Source organism: Branchiostoma lanceolatum, chromosome 17 (assembly GCF_035083965.1).
Source record: "Branchiostoma lanceolatum isolate klBraLanc5 chromosome 17, klBraLanc5.hap2, whole genome shotgun sequence".
Taxonomy (NCBI): domain Eukaryota; kingdom Metazoa; phylum Chordata; class Leptocardii; order Amphioxiformes; family Branchiostomatidae; genus Branchiostoma; species Branchiostoma lanceolatum.
Window position 1 is genome coordinate 5,683,332 of NC_089738.1, and position 24,653 is coordinate 5,707,984.

A 24,653-nucleotide genomic window follows, 5' to 3' on the forward strand; every position below is an offset into this window, starting at 1 on the left:
CCGAATTAATGTGCCCCCCTGTCCGACAGCACCGTCATTGTACGTGCGACGGACGGTAGTTTCAAGTTGAAATATCATGGTGTCAGCACGACTAGAGACAAAATCTACCATATGTATGATTAGTGCAAAGATAGTACATGATACTGACAGAATAATAGGAAAAAAGGATGGTTTATTGTTCTGCTAGATTGATTCCAGTCAACCATTATCGGAAAAATCCCGAATTTATGTTACCCAACGTTACTATTTAGACACAAAAGCTGAATAATCAAAGTGATTGTGCAATGTTAAGGAAGACATTGCTTTGCTTGCACATTTTCTCTTTTTAAAATTGCTGGAGTGGTAGAAGACACCCAGGTCCTTTAGAAGAGCCAGAGTCACGTGCGTTCAGCCGTTTCTATGGAGGTAGACAAACATAAAATTCACATCGGATAAGATTAGTTTCATTGTTTTGTTCATAAGTGTTAATATAGTACCAGATTTTACTTATCAAAAGTGAGTGGTGATTCAATTTCGGAAACATAATGTACCATTCATAAAGGGTATGTTAAAATGAAACATGAAAACAATCATCTAACGAAAACTTTTACATCCATACAACAGAAATCTATACAATTTTAGATATATACAACAGAAACTCCAATACCTGGAAATTGTCTCCTCAAACTATCCAAAACACTCTGCAGCTCTGCTTCAGCAAGAGCGTCCATCAGAACCTGGATTGTAGCGGCATCTCCATCCCGTTTCTGCCACTCCCCCAGCAGGTCCATGCAACAGGACTTGTCATCATTGTTTGAGCGTTTTCCTTCTATGTTTCTAATGTCTGACCTTTTGAATTCCAGGAAGAAAGCAAGGTCCTTCCAATCAGAAGCCACTTCTTCCTTGACGACGAAGAAATAATCAGAAACCGCTGGAATTTGGCAAAGGAAAAATATGCATTAATATCTCTGACCTCAAAAGTCAACTATGCCTTAACCCTATCTCGACCGAAGGGGGTGGGCTAAAAGTGCCCGGCCGCGCCAACTTTTACGTCGTATACCTGCCAAACGACTGGTGACTGGACTACCAAACTTTGTGACTTTCAATAGAGTTTAGTTGACAACAATTTGTAATAATGATATAAGCTTACAATTTTTGTGTTACCATGAAAACGGGTTGCAGTATTATAAAAAAATTCGCTAATTTCGATTTAAACTTGAGGTTTCAGGGTTTATCTTCTTAACCCTATCTAGACTGGGCTTTTTGGGGATATTGGGGACTTCCAAACGGTATGGTGTGTCATCACCAAATTTGCAAGGAGTGATGTACACGTGAAAGTTAATACTTTCTGTATTTGTGGTAATGTTATGACTTAATATTGACGTTTCCAGTCAATTTTCACTGTGTTTTGGGGTCAAAAGTGGGAAAAAAGTATTTTGAAAAATTCCAAAATGGCCTATCCAAGATAGAGGATCCCAAGGGATAGCTAAATACACTTGACGTTACTAGTTTGACGTCCCAATGATGTCATAGATTGACGTCAAGTGTATTTAGCTATCTCTTGGGATCCGCTATCTTGGATCAGCCATTTTGAAGTTATTTGAAATCCTTTTTTTCCACTTTTGACCCCAAAACACACTAAAAATATACTCGAAACGTTAATCTGAATGTTTCTGGTTAAGAAAATTCACAGGTAGTGACGATTTTAAAGGCAAAGGTGAAAAAGCCTGTTGATAATTAAAATAGAATTATCAGAAAATTGTTGCCAACTAAATTTTAGGAAAAGTCACCAAGTTTGGTAGTCGTAGCATACGTCGTTTGGCAGTTTTTACGTTGTCACAGATGGCGCGGGCACTTTTACCCCCCCCCCCCCCCTTATTTGTTTTTCTGGTTTTCCTACAACATTAACATCGTTTTTAATCAAGTGTAACAGTTATAATAACCTATTTCAAGACGGATCAAGACATCAACGCGCTACTAGCACAAGTAGAGGAGGTGGGTGACGCAAAGGTCTACGACCAGTATGTCTACCTACACTCCCCGGCACCAAAACCAGGTGACCTCTTGACATCCCGGATTTCGTTTATTATTACACAAAACCGAAAATTGATCACGAGGTAGCTAGGGACGCCTTGACAGCCATCGTCTTGAAAACAGGCAGATACAAGCCAAAGCAAGAGTTGATCAAAGTCCCTGCATAGTCCTCGGCTAACGCGAAGAACATGGAAGCCCTGATCATGGATGATAAAGTGAACACTAGACAATGCATGTCCGACTATTTGAGCTACACCATAAAGTTGACTGAACTTTTCGAAGTATTTGAATCGACAGCGCTTCGGTCAAGCTGTACGATAACGTGTACAGAATAATTCAACACCGCAATGAATTCCGCGGAGCATCAACACTCGCGCTAAAGCGGCATGTGCTCCCCCAGCACGACCAAAGCAGCGCCTGTGTTCTGAAATTTTTGGTCCGAAGAGTTCGGATGACCTCCAACCGACATAATAATGGGGCTAAAAAGATTGCCGCACGACTATTTGCCAAGTGTTAGCCGTTGCTCGGGCGTGCTGTTCTGAGGCCTCGCTGAATTTAGGTGCAGCTTTCAGTGACTCGCGATATCGTGAACGTCGGCCTAGCTCCTAAAATCGTCTGTACCGCGCATGATCGACAGGATGTCGGCCGTACTTAAGACAGAAATTCACAATTGGAGCTCACTGACATGTCGGCTTAGCTGAACGTTTTATTTGTGACGGGGGCTTTAGCTTGTCAGGAAAAATAAACTGGGCGACTCGAGGAGTCCGTGGCGGATGGTCTTTCCTGCAAATGCTTGTTGACCTTCACAAAACACAGCGTCGCCCCCATCGTTTCGCCAGACTTACGGGAGACGGAAAGGCAGATCTGAACTGGTGGACAAAATTCATGGCGAATTTCAACGGGCCAGCGATCTTCCTCGACAGAAACCCTGTCCCTCATGCAATATTTCAAATCAATATTAGGGCAAAAATGGAAATAAAAAAATGCTGAAATCTTTTTGCTAGTGAAGTTAATGACACTGATTAGCATATTTCCGTGTTAACCTAATACTTATTCTGGTTGTCGGTATAGAACAACGTTTCCTCGCAAGACCGACACGTGAAAGGCAACAAAACACACCAACAGTGTCTACATACCGATCACAGCGGCGGGCGTACTTATTATAAGGTTCTGCCGCCTCTATCACTACACACCAGATCCAGCAAACCCCAAAACCATCAGCAGATACGCACGAACACAGAAATGTAGTGACATAGTGAACGACATCAACATTATTCGCATCCTCAACCAAAAGGCAGCATACGGAACTCCCTTGCAGAATAGCTGGATCCTGATCATGAAAACTACCCTGTTGGATTGTTAGTGAGTGTGCCAAGCAAAAGCTTCCTATAACACCGGACGTCTTACGTGCAATCTATGAGCATCATATTACGTCATAAAGATCCCCAAATCACAGGAATGATCAATCGTTACATGTAGATAACCCCTGCAAATAAATTTGGTGATCATACCTTTTTTTTCTGCTTTGAAGTTATAAAGGGGCCGAATGAGACCCACCCCATGAATCCCCCCCATAACCCCGTCTAGATAGGGTAAACAATAGGTAAGCACTATGCTACAGAAGTTTATATCAAAACTTTGATTGTGATTCGGTCTGCTACATGTAAATGTAAGAGGAACATGTTCTTACATTTTGTAGTAGAGCTTGTGGCATCTTCCTGCTAGCAAAACACACATATTCAGTCCATTTGTTAAGAACACAAAAGGTCTCCATAACTTTATTGTCAAACTTCTATGAAAGGAATTCGATTAAAATTTTAAAACGCAAATTGAAATTACACAAATCATATTATCAGTAGAGTTGAATAGCATTCGATACTGACTTTGTGAAGTATTTTGTTGTACGTTGTCTTCGATGCCTCTTTTAGCATGCATATTGCAGTTAAATTCTTAACATTTTCCGATTTTCCCAGTATGCAACGTTTGAATATCGTACGAACAAAGGAATAATCTTACCTTGTTTTTAAGCTGTGTTGTCGATGGCACGTCAATTGGAATCTCGCACAGAAATGATGGTCTAGGGCAATCCCTTGCGTCGAGCTTCTTCATATTCCTAAGAGATCTTTTGGCTAATTTTCCTTTTGTCTTGCTAACGACGATTCTTGGCAGCTCATAGAACGCAACCATGCCTATCCCTTCCCAATCTTCTTGACCTTCGACTGTTTTGGCCCCAACAACGATCCAAGCAATATTGCGTTTCCTACTTTCGAAGGTGATCAGTCTTTTTTCAGATGTAACAAATGGTGCAAATGACACACCACCGACCAACTGAATTTCAACTTTTTGGCCTTCATGCAGCTCTACATGATTGCTCGTTCGTGTTTCTTGATCCGTCTCGTCGGTGCTGTCCCTAGCTTTTCTGCATTCTATGCAGAACATGTTCCGATTGCTATCTCTCTTAAGGGTGAACTCAACTGTGTGCTGTTTGATCATTTTGTAAAGTTGTTTCACTTTTTTGATCGAGATCGGCCCTATTTCTTTCGACTTCCCTTGCATCTTCATTTCTAATATAAAGAGCCTGAAAGTGAAGAATAATGATTGATTATAATGTGACAAGATGGAGCTGCACGAAATTGAAACTCCAAAGTCCACTGAAACAATAAATGGTTAAAGGAATTATGACTATTCAAGAACGGTACCGTGCTTTGAACAATCGCATACACCACAGTGTTCTGTGTTTGTATAATATTTGCAACACTAAAAGGACACAAAATCGTACAACGATAAGGAATGGTTACTATTTGGTCTACTTGATTGATTCAGAGTACCTGGAGAAATGAATGACATCAAAGACCACAAACTCGCCCATGTCTCGAATGTTTGCTGTGTCTGTCACGTCAACCCAGTCCCCTTCTTCCTCCTCACATGACATCACCCTCAGAGCGCTGCGGGGTTCCCCATGTTGGATTTTCATGTAGTGTCGAGGATGTGGAACTCTGACTGTGACTGGTTTACTGAACTGTATTGTTGAATGTGTTAATGTATCAACCTTGACTATCGGGCCGGTTGAGATAATTGTGTGCATGGATGGATCTTTCAATTTCATGTCATCAACCTTTTCCTTTGGCACCTCTTGTACCTATTATTTGAAGAACAAAAAAATCACGTTGTATCAGAATTCAAAAGATCACTGTCAAAAGAAGTCAGGGTCATCACACATTACCAAATGAATGGAGCTATGCTACTAATAAAAAAGATAGCACCATTACAATCCTACTCTCTCTACATCGAAGATTTTTACCTGCAGATTGATTTGTATTGGTGTTTGTACGGACTGTTCTGGAAAGGTGATCTGTACGGCAGGCTGTGTTGACGACGTCAATGTACACCCTTCTGCAGACACAGTGACCTGGTCCTGTTTAAGCTTGCTGATAACCGCGAAGAATGAAAAGTGGTCCACTGACACTGTTAGCTTGTCTTCACTCTGAAAATGAAAGCAAAGTGGTTTGGATTTAGTAAGTGATCGGGTAAGGTATCCTTTTTTTCTACCTACAATGTCATTATTTGATATTCTATCGATTTTTTTTGTTTAATTTAAGAAAGAGCAATTACTTTCCAAGACCAAGACTGATTGTACGGATGACATGCGTGCTTGCGGAAAAAAAAGATGTTTTAAAATTTTGAATTCATTACAAAAGTCAAGAGGTCAGGAGGGTTTTACAAGTATAAGTTAACACACAGAACATAATATTCCAAACAATAAATTCGTTAGTTTTGTTCTTTCACATTTTCCTGAAGATAAGTTTTACGATTGGAAAATATGTATGGTATGTCATTATATTAGTATCTATATTGCCACATTGTTTTGTAACTTACGGTATATATTTGTTCATTTTGCAGCCGCTTTGTACGCTTTACAGTCCTTTTTTTTTGGATTCGGACGGAGATTGATTTGCGCGCGGATGTCATCCATATCATCAAATCAGTGTAGCCTAATAAAGGATAAAGATATCTAACCTACACGCTAGGTTTTAGTAACTATGTAATTCATACTATAAGTAATTTGGTGTACATGTTCATACTTTGTTTGTAACTTCCAGCACTGTCCAGTCTAACTTGTCTTCTGATGCCCACATGGTAGTTTCCCTGGCGCCACCTAATGGCGTACTGATGTGCTGCATCTGCACTGTAACAGGTTTGCCGAAGCTTATGCCGTGTGGACCCAGCTCTATGATGTCACTTACTAACATATCTTCATGATCAAGAGGGATATTGATTTCGGCCGTCTTGATAACCCTGCATGTGAATTCTGTAAGACGGGAAAGAGCTGCAGGTGGCACATCGACTGTACACGATTTGGTTTGAAGTTTACCTCCTCTTGGGCCAATTTTCTGCCTGTAAATGAAAAACAAGAAGTGTTGGGGACCTCATACCTCCGTGAAATATTTACATTATGCAAATTACGTTTACATTACATAAATATACATGTTTGCACATAGACATACGTCGCAAGCATGACATTCCTTATCATTCAGCTCTTAGATGAAGCATGTCACAGCTTTTTTTATTACATGGAACGATTTGTCACACCCAGCCTTTGCACATATGACTGTAAGCGCTGTTTAAACATATGTTATTCCACTCTACGATAGTTCTGGGGAAGTACACATTTTTAAACACATTGATCATCGGCTGGTTGGTAGGTAACTTTGGTTCTTCAAGGCATTTTAATTTTTTTTTCGAAATCGACATTCTTGCCTTATCTTTCAAACACACACCTGCAAATATACCAACAATCATCACAATCCATACAGAGATTCTTGCGTTATATAATGTATCCGAGGACACAATCCCACAATTACATTCTCATAAAGCTTAATCATATTTGCTAGCGATTTCATCAAACATATTTAGTTATATTCTATCAATTTCGGAGAAAGTTTACCTACATTATCTCTTTTTCTTATATGTCTTTTTTTGAGCAGAAATACATAAAAAAGAGGCCCTCCTTCTAAATGAAATGGTCACAGATCTGTCATCCACATACCTGACTACCTTTTCAGAACCAAAAAGTTCCAGAAGCAGCTTCCTTCCCGCCATGATGCGATCTTTCTCCTGAGAATACCGCTTGGGAACTGTATCCATCATCGCAATGTCCTTTGGTGACATGCCCGTCTGCATAGGAATCAAATAGGTGTTGTCATTCTGCTTCCCTTGCCCTTCGTGTTTTTCAATCAGTAAACAATAAAGGATAATCAAACAAAACTAAAAAAAAGTATTTCATGTTCCTTCGACAGTTTCATAATCTAAAACTGTTCAAGCTTTATGAAATGTTATGGATATACCTATTTGAATACAATTTTGTTAATTTCGTGCCGCGTGCTAATTGATTTTCGAAATTAAAATCAAATTTACATGCATGCACATGATCTATACATATGATATTGAGATTAAACACACGAAGGGTTAGAAGACCTCACACAACTTTAATGACATTGATCGAAAGAGACACTTGACTCTCAGGTTCTGAGTTATTTTCCGCCATGAAGGACAAATTGCACTGGAAGAACTTTATTGACTGTATCCCACAGAAGTAAATCCGGATGAACGATGATGATGATGATTGTCAAAATATAAAATTCACATTATTTGCCTCTAAGGGGTTGTGCCATTTGTTGGTATCAGTTATGCAAATTATGGCATTTTTTACTGTTTACTGTTTTTTATCGTTTACGTCCCAAATATTTTCATATGCGTAATTCATTATACTCAATGCTATCCTCGGATTTACCAGGATTTATCCCAATGTACTTGAATAGCAGTTTTAAGTAAATATTGCCATATGACAACCACGGCATGGTATACATTGGAAAATATATCAAACAATGTCTAGAAGTTAGAAACTCCTCTAATGATTGTAAAATCCCATTGTCATCCCATAACACTACACCATGCTGCATTAGATAAGATTGATTTAGCCTAATAGAATGTTTTCAATGTACCATTACATGCCATACTTTGTACCTTGTACAATTTTTGTACAATAAAGTTATTTTTATTTGTCCCACATGGTAGAATTTAAATTACATGTGCAGAAATCCGTGTAAGATAACGTTTATCGATGTTAACAAAATTGACAAAACGCATAGAATTGATAAACATCTAACTGATGATGAAAATCTATCCTTCTTCCTTCTGTCAGTTTTTTCTTTAGAGTCAATTCCATGTCACCGAGAGGGTTTTCAGATGATATTGCTAATAAGTTTGAACAATTTTAGAGAAAAGACTATTTCAGTCAAAATAATTCCAGACTGTTCAAACAATTAGAAATGAAAGTCTGAACATGTTTGAACTCATCTATATATTTTGGAAATATTATGAAAGTATTTGCACAAATGTGTCTTTATTTAGAACAGTTTTCAAACATCTGTGTGATTGTTCTACTGTTGGAACATGTTCCAACATTTTGCATCATTCTCAAAATGGTAGATTTGGGTTATTGCCCCCATAAAAGTAGGTGCTAATCACGCTCTATTGTCTGCCTCTGTATATTTTTAGATTTCACGTCTGGACACTGGCAACTCTTTTGTCTTTAAGTGTCTATGCATGGCACCTAGGCCTAATCCCCTATACTTTGAAGGGATGTGTGAATTGCCCTGTTCCCAGCCCACTGACCCAGTTATATCATATTTGTAGAATGTTGGAACATGTTCAAACAAATGATCAATCTATGTTGCAACAGTTTAGAAACTAATACAAATAATGTGTTCAATGTTGGAAATTTGTTTAACCTGTTGGAACACAGCATAAAATATTTAGAACATCAAATAAATGTTGGAAATTGTTCTTAACAGTTACTTATCTCACATAGATTGTTACAAAGGTTTTGTAAATATTAGAACAAAAGGCAACAAACACCCTCTCGGTAATGTGGAATTGACTCTATTAAAAAAAAATCTTAACAAAAACGTCTTAGCAAAGTCAACATTAACTACTGTGGACCAGAACTCAGTTATCATCTTGAAAGGAACAACTGCTAGATTACCAAAGTATTTCACGGCTTTCCTAGTTATCTTCAAGAGGTATTTAAAAAAAAAAAAAAGGTGACCTTTAATATATGTCCAGAGCACGAGATATCAAAACCGAAAGTTTTGGTGTGGGTAAAAAGTAGCTTTTTGGCTTTTCTGCTATCGTATTGAAAACAAATCTCATTGACTTCGGTGTGTGGATGCTTACAAATGCACCAATGGGATTTTTATTACATTTTTTGCATATATAACTACAAAAAGAATTAGAAATGATTGAAGGAAGGTGGTTTGTTTTGGGTCATTTTCAGACCAAACGTTCTATTCTCCTATGCCTAGGTATTAAGGCCAAAAGTTTTGCAATATGGTATGGCCTATGACATATGCCCAAAGGATTTCGAATTCATTCACTCACTTGTTTGGCATACACAATTACAACATAACGATCAAATGCCACGGTATTCTCTCCCGTTGCCAGGTGCGTTCGGTGAAGTATTGGTTTCAGAATCGTACCGAATGGCATGGAATTATAGATTGGGGGGGGGGGGGGCTAGGAAGTATGCAAACAAGACTTCGTTTACATTTTGGGCTTCAGACTATTCAATAATGGCTCTTGACATTTTTATTCAGTGCCTCTCGCCCCGTCGTTGATGTTGAGGGCTTTTGGAGCGGGGGTAAGGGGCAGCACAATTAAGGCTTCCCGGGTCTCTGTTGTAAGGGCAGTTCCTCGCTGAGTGTTTTGCATTCTCCTCCGGTCTGAGCCTTGCGGAAAACCTACAGGCGTGTATATGAAGTGTAATATGCCTGAAGCTGCCAGATGATCGGTGGGGAAGGGGCAGTTGTTAGCGTGGAACTTGTAGCAGTGTGTACTTCGAGGATCTCTGTCTGGGAAGCTACTGTGAAAGTTGACCTCGTACCACCGACGTCGCCTCCGCGTGGAGAAGCTTGATGCTTCCGCCGTTTCCAGCTCAGCGTTCCGCATGCCAAGATCGTCTTCATGCTCTCTATCTGCTTGGTGATATCAAGGTGTTCGTTGTCAATTCTCTCAGTCGACCTCTCCGCAGGCGTGGCATGCCACTCGCCGTCTTCGGTGGGTAAAAGAACACAGCGCGCGGGGGGCCTTATTTTCCTCTTCCCAGCTCCGTAAATGTGACAAGAATGTCGGTGCTCTCGCGGAAGTAGAAAGGTAGGTCCGACCTTATGCTTAGGTCACATTTCCAATCCGGGGCCCGGTCGGGCAGCTTGCGGGAACAAAAAACATGACATAGAAGACAACAAAAGACAAAAAACGTTCAAAATTACTCCTACCTACAAATTGTGTATTTTCTTGATATGCTTTTTCTTATTTTTCGTTTTCGCCGACACCCCGGCCGGGCCCCGACTTGGGAATGAGACCTAAGCATTAGTTATGAACTGGACAGGACAACTGGTGCGTAAAATGGGGAAAGTTGAGAAGGGTCGAGATTAGCCATCTCCCAATGCGTTGAGATCTGAAGTGACGTTACAGTCTAGTCCTAGTGTTTTCGCGCAGGTCACCAGTGATATTAGATCTCGTAAGTTAACGTGTGTGTTCAGTCCTGCTAATCTGGCGGTAGAATATTCCCTTACATACTGCCAATGTCATCATGCGACCATATTTTCAGTCCTAAATTATAGTTCATTCGTCATTAAAGTGTAGATCTGAAACTTGGTATGGAGGTAGCTATCAATTTTGATTCAATAGGTGGTAGATTTGCATTAGTATTTTTGGAACATTACTATTCTGCATGCGGGGTCAAATCCAGAGATTTCCAATACTGAGGAGCGTGATGTTGATACATTCTATTAATGGGTTGAGATGGTCCTTTTCTGCGAAGGGGTAATATGAAATAGTCTATTTTTGCATGTGGATGTAGAAATAGTGAGATATGTTATATCTAGTGACAAATGTGGTATTTCTGAATACAATATGCACTAGCAGTAAAATAAACCATTACCGAGTTCTTTTCATCAACATTTGCTTCAGAAAAAAGAAGGAGTTCAGCAACACCAACATGTCCTCCCTCAGCTGCATTGTGAAGAGGGGTAGATCCGTACTGTAACAGAGTGTGCGAAAGCAGTATATTACAAAGCGAGTACATTCAAATTCAAATCTGAATATCGAACCACCGTAGCTTTTTTACGACTAATCTCACCGTATGGGGTCAAAACTGACCCCGAAAAATTTGCTACAAAATACAGCTTTTTTGGCGACTCTATTTATGATTTGTACAAATATATAGTTCCATTAATCTATAAGGGACAGTTTGACATAATTGGGTGTGAATAATTTCTGCTTATTATCATAATTCATGCAAAAAGAAGAATCATCGTCTTTTGCAACTAAAGTTATTACAACAAGTGGGCTCTTTTGAGGCCTGCGCCTACACTTGATGTCATATAGCATCTGTATGGCTAACGCTAGAATAAGAAAACTTGGTCACCTAGGATAAAATTTCGTTGGCAAGAATTTGAAAAAAAAATGTCATAACTTATAGATGTTTTCTTGTTGATATAGCAACCGGTTTCTGAGAGCCATTTTTGGAAAAAGTCCCTAATTTTGGATTTAGCAACGTAATTTTCGGGTTGTCTTTTTAAACTACGCTCATTTTCTTATATCAATACCATCTAATGTAATTCACTATAAATTAAATGACTTAATATTCATAATCTATGCATATTTAATGACAATGTCGGTCAAAATCTAAGAGGGCGGACGATATAATCAGATCAGATATAACCGGCTATTTCAACCTCAAATTTCATCATTGCCATGTTTATTAAAACGGAAACAATCTTAATAGAAACGTTTTAGTCCATTTCATTGTGCTTTTAGGTTATATGATGAAAAAATGCATTTGAAAAAATTAAAGATGGCGGAACCAAGATGGCGGATTTCACTAGTGGAATGTAATTTCGACGTCGTTCCTAATGCCATCGACAAATAACGTCTTTGGATACATTATAATTTGCCTAAGGCTAATGGCAGGACGATCCTGACAGCAGTGCAAAAATTTGCACTGCTGGCAGGACGATCCTGACAGCAGTACAAAAATTTGCACTGCTGGCAGGACGATCCTGCTAGCAGTACAAAAATTTGCACTGCATACAGGATGATCCTGCCAGCAGTACAAAAATTTGCACTGCAGTCAGGATCGCCCTGTATGCAGTGCAAATTTTTGTACTGCTGGCAGGATCATCCTGTATGCAGTGCAAATTTTTGTACTGCTGGCAGGATCGTCCTTTTTTTCAATGCATTTTCGCAACCAATCAGAAGCTAACATATGTAATTGCTACGGTAACAGCAGATATTAGGTGTTTCAAGATGTCGGCCATCATCACAGCGTATCTGAGGACCTACCAGGTGATATCAGCGCGATCCGATCGGATCCGGCGAACGCATGAGCTGGAAACCGGGCAATCTTAATTTCATAATTTCAGCTAGGCTTAACCTATTCATGGGGCATATTTCGGATCGTGATTATAGTCATGTTTTATATCAAATGTCATCGATGCTAGGTGCCAAATTTCTGACATGCTCCTGGGTACTGCTACTCCCATCCGAGCCCTCTATTAATTGAGCTGAACTACTAGATAACGTACAACGTACAAGTAACAGCCGTTTCGTTATCACAACTGACTCTTTTTTATTTTATACTTTTTGAAATTTTTGAATCCGTCGAATCGACAGCTTGAGAAACGCACTTTTAATTGAAGGAATCCACCCCCCTCCCACTGGATCCTAATGCCAATTGTTCAATAAATCCCATGACTTCATCAGACAGGTGTGGTTGTGCTCTATTATAACCAGTCATTTCTAGTTTACTACTGGCCTCTTGGTACTCATTCAGTAACAGGGCGGCCTGGAAATCCGCCCAGTTGGAAAACTTATCTCCAGCCTTCATGGCTGCCGCCATGTTCCTCGCTGAGTCCTTTCGCGCGGGCAATCTTTTTGCGAGCTCTGATTGGCAGAAAATTTTTCCTGTCAGCAGTAGAAATTTTTGTACTGCATACAGGAAAAATCCTGTATGCAGTAGAAATTTTTGCACTGCATACAGGATGATCCTGTATGCAGTAGAAATGTTTGCACTGCATACAGGATGATCCTGTATGCAGTAGAAATGTTTGCACTGCATACAGGATGATCCTGTATGCAGTAGAAATGTTTGCACTGCATACAGCATCCTGACAGTAGCCACAACCTTATAATTTATCAGACAGAATTTCTATTTATGTTTTATCGAGTACCTTCTAGTTATATGGAAATACCCAATAGATGACGTCACCATATGTCGCAACGTCAGAAATCTTTACGTTCATAAAAAATGGTGTTTATTCAAATTTCTACAAAATGATATCTTTTACTATGATCGTAATAACCCTTGTCTTACATGTTGCTAGATGATAAGTATCAAGCAATAGGGAATATGAGTGCAGATTGTCATCATTTGTTATTATTATCGTATGATTTGATGTAATATTGTTATTATTCATTACTACAATTACGTTATGAATCGTTATATTATTGTTATTTTATTAACTGCGATTGACTCTCTAATCTCTATCATTTCGGTATCGAGTTATGCTATGATTTGATGTATAATCTTTATATGCAACCAATTACTATTTTGTCAGTATTCTGTTACTATTATTATTGTCTGATTTGTTATTGTTATCATTTACTACTATAATTATGTTGTGAATTGTTACATTTATGTTATTTTTGTTAATTTAGATGGGGGAAGGCCTTGTATAAGCCATTATGGCTTTTTTTCTTCCCCCAGCACGTATATTTTCTTGTTCTATTATGTAATACAAAATGATTTTAATATGTGCGATTAAATCAAATCAAAAATTAAAATTAGATTTTACTGGGGTTAGTTTTGACCCCACTGGACCACGCGTAAACTTTATAGGATAACTTAATCAACAATGAGCCAATCTCGGTAAAAACCTATAAGACATATATACAAACAAACTCATAGGAGGAATTTTGTTTTCGACTAGAAATGTCAAAATGGCACATGTTGATATACGCCTTGGGTAAGTTTTGACCCCATGCATACGGTGGTTTGAGGGTTAATCAATGGCAACTGAAGTTAGCATTTGATAGTTGTATGCAGAATCCATTGCTAACCATACCGTATTCTTACTGTCCACTTTTGCTCCAATACTCAGCAGAAGCTCAACAACACCAACGTGTCCTGATGAAGCGGCAAAGTGAAGTGGCGTGACTTTAAACTGTACAAACAAAGAAAACATTACATGATAACCCATTGCTACAATTAAAAAACAAATCCACGTATACAAGTACATGTACAAGGTCTAGATCTGTATGCCAGCACTCACCTTATTCTTGCTGTCCTTTTGTGCATTTTTCTTGATGAGGACGTCGACAACGCCAACGTGCCCTCCCGAAGCTGCTTTGTGAAGTGGCGTGTTTTGAAACTGTGACAAAGAAGCAGTACATGGTGACAGACTAATGTATTCTATCGTAATCCACGTTTGCAGCATCGTGACCAGAAACACAAAGGAACCTATCTTATCATAAAACACAAACAGAAGAAATGTACGTCCTTTTATTTGTACTCCACAGGATTGGTCAGGGTAACATTAGAAAAGGCCCAAACAATCAACGAGAACATGGTTTTTAGGAGAAACCACTGACCAAGTACAGTGGCATCTATGTTACAACACATTTCCACTAAACTTATGGGACACTAGATTTCATTAACATTGGACGAGACCTAGACATTAATTTTAAATATCATATCATAGTGTAGATAAACTAAACTGACTTTAGAGAATAAGATAATCAATCCATACCAGGGACTGACAGATTGCATTTGCACGGATCTTGATACATGACTGGGGATGAAACCAGTTACATTGCTCACGACATATTTCCGTAATGTCCTCAAGCATAACAAGAGTCCGTAGGACACAATTCTCCGTGAAGTATTTATAGCATGTACAAGTATTGACCCACACAAATTGCATCTCTGCACAGTCCAAGTAGTGTTTTAGAGCAAGTAAAGAAAAAGTGTTTGTTTATCTTTTTCGTTCAATACAGGAGTGGTCAACCTGCTGAAAAGTATGTTTTTACAGCATGGCACAGATGGGATCTAGAAATTCCGGGATAAGTCACAAAGTTAGATCTAGATGGCCCCTTCTCAATTATCAACGAACCATTCAGCCTTACAACTAAGATGTATCAGAAATCACAAATATGCAGTAAATCCTCTTTCCACAATTTATTGCAGGCCGGCCTGATCTATAGCTATCAAGCTATTTGCAATAAAAAAAGGCTAATTTATATTATCGTAACATTTCACGAAGGTCAAAGGTCACCGGATCTAACCACCCGGAAGTGACACTGGCGCGCGCACTTTTCTGAGAGATATTTCTCAACAATCTTTCATCCCCTTCGTAAACTTTTTACATTGTCACAGCCTCCGTATTATAAACTACAAGTGTGGTAAGTTTGAAGGTCCAGAGATTTGCCATTTTCACACTGTGCGTAAAAGTGCATCGTCCGTCCCGTGCGCACATACTGTATGCGAGTTGCGAGTGGACACGGCATACTTAATACACAGACTGGAGGTCACTCTGCACATGTTCGCAGCTAAAACTCACAATTCCCGTTGCCACATTGGTATGTAACTTGGTATATCGTTTGCTAGGTTGCGTGTGGTGATGCACGTTGTCTATTTTTCAATGTAACAGTGACTATACGATCACAGCAAGTAAGGAAGATTTATACCCCGTATCTGCCTGAAGTATTCCAGTCGTGCATAACGGATTATAACATGGTCCCTATATTATGGCAGGGCAGTGGGACATAGCATTAATTATAGGGGTGCAATTACGATATTGGATTGACGTTTAAAGTAGTTATGGTGTAACAAAGCTAGTGTGCATCACCACGCCGAACCAGGCAAACGATATGCCAAGTTACACACCAATGCGACAACGGGATCGTGAGTTATAGCTGCGAACGCGCAAACAAAAGCATTTCCAATACTCCCAGAAGGAGGTCATCCTCCTTCCCGGAGTAATTAGGTAATAACATGCAAGTCAATTATTCTGTATAAGTCGAGATTGAAAGTTCGCATAGAAGTTGCGATTGGTGACTTCACTACTAGATTCTTAAGCTCTAGACATAGATGCATTGACTTAGTACATGAGCACTCACCTCATCTTTACTGTCTACCTGGGCCCTAAACCTCAGGAGGAGTCTAACAACATCAACATGGCCCCCTTCGGCTGCCTTGTGAAGTGGAGTGGCTTTATGCTGTAAAGGTAGGGGTTGACATTTGCATTACATGTACCTAATATCCTCTGCTATCATAAATTATATGGATACGGAGCACAAAATTGATATTGTCTTGTTTGTCAAACTAACAGTAGCACTCACCTTATCAACACTGTTAACCCCACATTTATTGTTTATGAGGAGTTCAGCGACAGCAACATGTCCTTTCTCAGCTGCCTTGTGAAGTAACTGGTATTCAATCTGCAACATTAGGAACATAGTCCGCATTACTTAATACATGTACGTGAATGATGCAATATGGGTATTTCAAGCATGGAAATGATCCATATGCTCTCACCTTATTATCGTTGTCCACCTGTGCTTCAGTCTTACGGGTTGGTTTATCGTAACCTTTAGCCACGCGGTGTATAGTGGCTTTCTTCTGCAAAAGGACAAGAATAATAGTACACAAGGTAGAATGGCGTCGCCCAAGATGTCAAAGCCTAAGTTCAATCATTATAATCGAGTGCATACGTAAAGACGTATTCAACAGGGATGTGTATTAGTATTCACACGGATTTCATTAAATCCGTACGGATTTCATTAAATCCGCACGGATTTCATGAGAAAGGCACAAATCACCATAAAACGTACAAATCTTATATAAAAAGCACGAATCATTTAACAAATACGCACGGATATTATGGAAAGCACAGTCTTTTTACCCTAATCTGCCAACCGCTGCCTGGGTCACGTGACTAAGCGGAATATTCAACATGGCGTCGTCGAGATGCGGTGACGGGAAAAGACGATGTGACGATGTAGCAAAATAATAGCTTACAGTCAATGAAATACGTCTTCGTGACAGTATAAGCCCGCTCAGTGCTTTAAAGTCAAAATATCGTGGGTAGAGACGGTAAGAAACCAACGTTCTCCCAAAGCCAGTTTGCATAAAAAGACTACGTGTTCCAATGGCTTTGTAAGATTCGTACGTTCTGCGCAAGGCACCCCTAAGTAAGCTTACCACAGAAGCCTGAGGGACATCAACCTTCTTCACTTGAATCTTTTTGTCCACTTGTGCCCCACGCTTGAGAAACAGTTCAGCAATGCCAGAATGCCCTCTTGAAACGGCATTGTATAGCGGGCTGCCATCGAAATAGAACAACAAGAAGCAGTTTTGATATTACATTGTAATTGAAACCTATTGCTACCATTTCGATTGTCACCTAGTGGATATTTACGTTCGACGAAAAGGTAAATATTTTCGGTAACGACAGCTGTAGGCTGGGTCCGTAAGTATGTGAAGAGCATAAATCGAGAAACCTTTGATGGGTCTTCGTGATTTTTGGTAGGTGAGTAGCGGTTGTGGCAACGGAGGTTAAGTTTGAAAGTGGTTCCCAGGGCGCTTTCCGACCGTACTGCAGTGGGTTGTGTATGTATGCGTGTTTGTATGTGGACAGGATAACTCGAGGAGCTGTTGATGGTTTCGCATAATATTAGTGGGTGGGTAGTGGTCTCGAAGGGGAAGGTCATGATCGATGATGGACCTCCCTGCGGGTTTCAAAGTTTGAAGTCAAATTTTACTGTGGTGCCTGGTTCATGATTTTCAACTAGTAGATAGCTCTCGGTAGCCTCTACCAGGCCCCCGCAGCGGGATCGCTCAATGTTAATCTCTGCAGTGGAGTACCCCTGGCATACTTTTCACTCTATTTGCCGATTTCTACTATTTTCCCAGCGATCTGCGGGGGCCTGGTAGAGGCTAAGCTCTCGGGACAGTGAGTGAATGGTGTATGTTTAGCCCCCTCGCGGCTTGTTTAGAACTGCAGCTGATACTTTTGTTGTTAGATTTTGAAGTAAATCAGGGGTTGGCGGATCATCATGATGTTTGGCATGTAGATTGATTGGGGAGGATTTACATAATCAAATACTAAGTTTGCAAGCCATGAGCTAATTTGCATAAAACCTGAGTTCATAAATCCGCTGAAAGTTTGGGGTTAAATTTTGCAAGAACTGCGGCCATGACTTTGGAGTGGCGGATAGCTCTTGGGAAAGAGAGTAAGTGATGAAAGTTTTGGCGCCCTAGCGGATAACCAAGAACTGCAGTGGGCCATTTTGTCTGTGTATTTTAAGGAGGATAACTCAAGAAGGGATTAATGAAATTCATTGTTTTTGGTAACCTTATAGGTACCTTAGGAGGTGATTGACACTACTGCGTTATAGTATCACAGCTGGTGTCTAGGATCTGCAATCTGGTGGCTGGAATCTAGGTTAGTAGGTCAACATGTGTTATGTTTGGTTTGAGATAGATAATAGTGAATCTGATGATTGGCATAGTAATAAGATTCTAACTATGCCAAACAGTAGATAATTTGCATAACTTATGAAATTCTTAAAATCCGCTGCGTTCCATGAAGACATTATGCCACAATGGTAAATAGCGGCAATTTGGCACATGCATCAGTCGGTAAGTTTGATATTATTTAGGTAAGGTATGAGGTCGTGGAACTATAGTTATGAATAAAATGACTCCTATATCAGTTTTCTAGGATTAATATTCACCTTATTTCTGCTGTCCACCTCTGCTCCTTCCTCAAGGAGAAGTTCAGCAACATCAACATGACCTTCTGAAGCAGTTTTGTGGAGCGGCGTGTTGCCATCCTGTAATATAATAATAATAAGATATGATGATGATCCTGTGATAAAGATTAGAGTGACCTATAAGTCAATGTAAGAGAATAAGAAAGCTGCTTCGATTCAAAATTACATGAATCACTTGAAACGTGACAATATCATACAACACTCTTTACCTCGTCCCTGCTATCCACTTGTGCTCCAGCATCAAGAAGAAGTTTAGCGACACCGACATGTCCTCCTGAAGCTGCCATGTGAAGTGGCGTGGCCTCACACTGTGGTGAGGGTGTGTAGAGTCAGCAATTGCACAGTAAAGCTGGTGAACCCCAAATAGAACCACAACTTACACATACATCAAATCAAATAGGGAGATACTAGAGCATCAGTGTAGTACACAAAACACGTCCCACCTTATCCGTGCCGTCAACCTGTGCTTCGTTGTCAAGGAGGAGTGTGACAAATTCATCATGCCCTCCTGAGGCTGCTTTACGAAGTGAGGTTCTTCCATACTGCAACGCCAGATTCAGCATTAGATGGTGAAAGACGGGGTCTGCAACCATAGTAATCACTTCACCTACATACTTTTTTCGACAGAAAGTTGTTCACGTACCAGTAGCATTTATTAACTCTTACCTTATCCGTACTGTTCACCGTTGACTTTGCTTCAATGAGGAATTTAGCAACACCCACATTCCCTTCTTCGGCGGCTAGGTGAAGTGGGATGCGTCCAACCTAATAGTATAATGGTATTATGTACTAAGTACTTGATCTAACACGATATACAGGACTTTCTATGACTACACTGCAGTTAACTACTTTTTATAATGCGTTATAATAGTAAGTTATTCGTGAAGCGACGGATTTTCGCCACAATAGGAGATGTGAAACAATGTACCAATTACCTTATGAACACTCACTGCTGGGTTAGCCTGATGAAGGTAAGCACAACGGCATTGTTTCCACAATTTCAAGTTTACTACCTCATGTTCTGTCTCTTTATTCTTTACTAGGTGTCTTCAAGTTGTACCTGGCCCACATGGCTTGCTTCGTGCCGTTACTGACTGGTAGTCTCCACCGATTGTCAACGATAAAAATGACTTTGATGTGGTCAAGGAATAGTTTATTGGTATCATTGAGAGTTATGACAAATGTCCTATTGCCTTTTTGAGGCCAAATGGGGCATTGGGTTGTCAATCCATGCCACCGTGTCTAGGGCATTGGAAGGCGGAGCTTATCCCCCTCTTTTCACCATGGGTATATTTTACTTCACCAGGGTCAGGTACCCATTTATTCCTTGTTGGAGTGAGAGGGTAGGTGCTATGTGTATTTTCCAATGAGTCCTGCAAGGAATCGAAGTCATGACCTGAAACTGGGTCATTTGACGTCATTTGAAGACAGACATTAAATAATGCCTGACTGATAATGCTAAAGCACTGTACCGCAGTCATTACCTTGTCAGTGATATCCACACGGGCTCCGTGTTTTAGTAGGAGCTCAACAATCTGGTCATGTCCTCCTTCAGATGCACAATGAAGTGGAGTTGCATTGAACTGCATAAGCAAGAAACAAGAATATACGGTACGAAACCATTAAAAAGTCATATCTTGTCTTCTTGTTTTTTTCTTCTTCACTAACAAGAAGTCTCACAGATAATTATGTGTTTTTATTGGTACAGTTTACTTTGGAGAGCGATTATTCCCAATAAACATAATTATATGTTGATTTATGCACGTGGACGGGAACCGTTAGATTATAAAAGAAGTGGCTTCCGCACGTTTTCTGTGGGTAATTTGGAAGAAATTTTAGCTGTCGGCACTTGACTTTGTTGGGGACTCTTTTTGTGCTTCAATGTTTAAATAAAGGTATTTCTCAGACATATGAAACATATATACTGTTTATACTATTTGGATCACCATCTGCAAACTATTGCGACTTGTAGACTTTTGCTGGGCTGTCATGTTTTAGAAGTGTAACATTTCAGAACGCTGCGTTCAGACTCCAGCTATCAAAAATACACTACTTACAGGCAGAAGAATCCATCCTTCAATCAAACCTAATTCTAGTTCCAAACTTGGATTTCAATGTTATTATATAACTAGAGTTCCACGAACACATTATCTTCACCAAATAAAGGCTTAGTATGGAGAGTGATTAATATTTACGTGCTTATCACCCCCTGCAAATTTGATCATGCACCATACCATTTGGAAGTTATGATGGGGCGAATGAGTCCAGTCTAGATAAGGTTGAAGATCATTTGGTGGTACAGGACTAGTATATGTGTAGAGTATGCTGATATATGTTATAACTGGTCATGGAAAAAATATGAGTATGTTGATAATATATGGGCCACAAAGGTTCGATATTGCAGTGTTTTAAGTTGAAAGTGATGATGAATTTGTACGGTCAATATATATGAATAGAATAAATCTTTATTCCATATCATACACATTTTGAAAGTGTAACTTTTCCGCAGCGAACAGTGGTGCAGTTTTGGTGCAGTGTACTCTTCAAGCAGAGGAGTGGGTCTGGCTGGTCTTTGACGTGTTTTAGGTGTTTTTGTCAGGCTTTCTATTTTGTCCCGTTTTAGTTATGTCGCCAACCGTGTTGAACAAAAAGGCCTGAACTGAACACGTTAAAAAACAGCTGGACCCACACCTCTGCTTGGAGAATAGTGGGTGCCCCATCTGTTTATTTGCTTGACCTATATGTACGTTTATGCAAGGCCATCTGTTTACATGACCTGACAATGTCCCATGTCCCATAATGAAATGCAAAGACAAACTTTCCTTACTAATTATGCAAATTATCTCCTGATTTGCATAATTAGTCATTGATTATGTCAAGCACCATCTGAGCTCTCTACATACCAAACATCACAACGATCTGTAGACCCTTTCTCAAGTTATTCATGTCCGAATGTCAAAACAAAAACACCCACTGCAGTTCTAAACAAGTCGTTAGGGAGCCCAAATTTACAGAACTTTCTGTAGCATGAACTATCTACCACACAAAAATCATGACCATAGCACTTTTAGAAAATATGCCCCTAAATTGTGAACTTCTGCTTCAGTGCCTTAGGTACCCGCTAGAAGGCCCATTATCGAACTTGACCTTCCTTTTTGTAAACCCTACCAATCAACTAAATATCATACAGATCCATAAACAGCTTTTTGAGTTATGCTGGCGACATATAAATACACATCCGCACAAAGCCCGCTGCAGTACCAACGGAAAATGCCAGGGAAATCATTTTTGAACTTGACCTCTGTGTCCACAACATCTACACACCTGCAAAAAAATCCTAAAGATCCATCAACGTTGCCGTCATTTTTTTGCCTACATACAAACACAAAAAATGCAAAGTCCGCTGCAGTACCGTTGAAAAACGCAAGGTTAACCATTTTCGAACTTGACCTTTCTTCGCACAACCACTACACACCTACTAAAAATCATAAAGATTCATTGAAGCTTTCTTGAGTTATGCTCCTGACATACATTCAGACCCATCCAACAGATTTTTCAACCGAAAACATAATCTTCTCCGAGTACTAGTACTCGGCGAAGATAATGACTATGGCATGGACTCTTAAACTACTTTCATACACAGGTTCTCCTCCCTATTATAATGCAGACTTTCTGTCATTTACAATTTCCAGATATTCTTCTTTGTTGTTGTAAGTAAATTCAAGTAGCTTGGAAATCTTGAAGGATATCATTTAAAAGTGAAGATGTTAAAACAATTAACTCAGTATGCTTAGTAAGAGTAGATAATCAATGGGAAAATGCAGAAAATGAACGAGTTCACTTTTACATCACACCAGTATCCAAAACAATAGATGTCGGATAGTGTTGCGCACGTTTACTTAATACTTACGATATCCTTGATGTCCGTCTTTCCCTTAGCCTTTAGAAGATGTTCGGCAACAGCAACATTCCCTACATCGATTGCATTGTTAAGTGGCGTTTCTCCATTCTAAAAAGACGAATTGGTTTTATGTGAAGTGAAACTTAGTAATTCGTATCTGAACTAGAATGGGATCATGTCCTGAGAACGTTGCAATGTGAAAACCTAGTCCTTCGCTTGTATCTGAACTGAAATTTGATTATTCTTAACATCGTTAAAGTATACGATTAGAACATACCTTACTCCTCATGTTTACCAATGCTTTGAAATCAAGGAGGAGTTTAGTGATGCTATCATGTCTTGAGAACGTTGCAATGTGAAGGGGCGTATCTTCAAACTGTAAAACAAGGTTGGTTAATTATATAATGATCACTTAGGAAGTACATTGTATATACATTCCAACGAGCCTAGCGTCCAAGTTATTATATCATGTCAATCAACAAAAGTGCAAAATATCTTTTCGAGAGAAAATGCTATAAGGTGAATTTTCGTGATAATAGTAAAACACATTCAGACTAACAATCTTGGTCTAATTTTGTTAACAACTCCATTTGTAATGCTTCCTTAAGCTTGTTTCTGTGTATTAAGGGCTACATACAGCAGATATACATAACATCATACATACATTAAATACATATGTATCATATAGCAAGCTATACCAATGATTTTAAACAATGGTTGTATAAATACAGCCGTACGATGTTACTTTGGAATATTTGCTACCAGATGTTGTTTCCTTGCATACATAGGCGTTTTGTCAATGCCTTGTGCTCCAGCGACAAAAATGAGGTTTTTAAAACAATACGAAACATATTCATTTATAATTGAAGTTTATGATTTACATTAGGATTGACGTTTAGATATTCATTACAGTAGCATAAAGCACGGTTTACCTTATTTCCGCTGTTCACCTGCGCTTTGGCTTGAAGAAGCAGCTCAACAATTCCAACATGCCCGCCTGATGTTGCTTTATGAAGAGGTGTTTCTTTGTCCTGAAGCAGCAGGCGGGAAAATCAGCATTATATCATTTGTGAAGAGAAGATAATATTACGCAATGATAATTATAAAGATCTCCATGACCTATACATTTGATCATTATAATTTCATCAAATGAATTAAGAACAAGTATGTCGTAATTCGTACTTTATGCATAATATTTTTCATCTGAAGCTAATTACAAGAGATATAAGTCAGACACATGACATTTTTATCATCAACCGCCAAAAGGTTTGGTCTTCTTTATTAAACAAAAAATATGGTTAACTTTTACATTATCTATGCACTGATATATTGAGGTATAAAAATCATATTTCAGTACAAAGGACCAATATAATCTTGTTTTGCATAATTCTAATCTAATTAGCTTTTCTTTTATCTTTTATTTAAACACCGCAACTATCAAATTCCCGTATAATATTCCTTTTCAATTTAATAATGCAAATCCGGTGTGACATAAACATCTAGATGGTTAACTGAACTTTCCTTGTTAATTATGCAAAGTAGTTCACCCGAAATCTAATCATCTTGAGGTTTTGCACATACCTATCAACACACCAAATATGAAGACAATCCATCCTGGCGTTCTTGACTTATCGTGTTCACTAACAGACACACACACAGACATGGCTCGGTGAAATATAACCTTCTCGGCTATAACAGTTCACGTAGAATACAATGGTTCTTACCGCATTAGCAAGGTTCACATCGGCACGAGCGTTCAATAGAATTTCAACAATACCAATATTGCCAACCTCCGACGCTTTGTTCAGGGGTGCTTCTTTAAACTGCATCAACAGGATAAAGA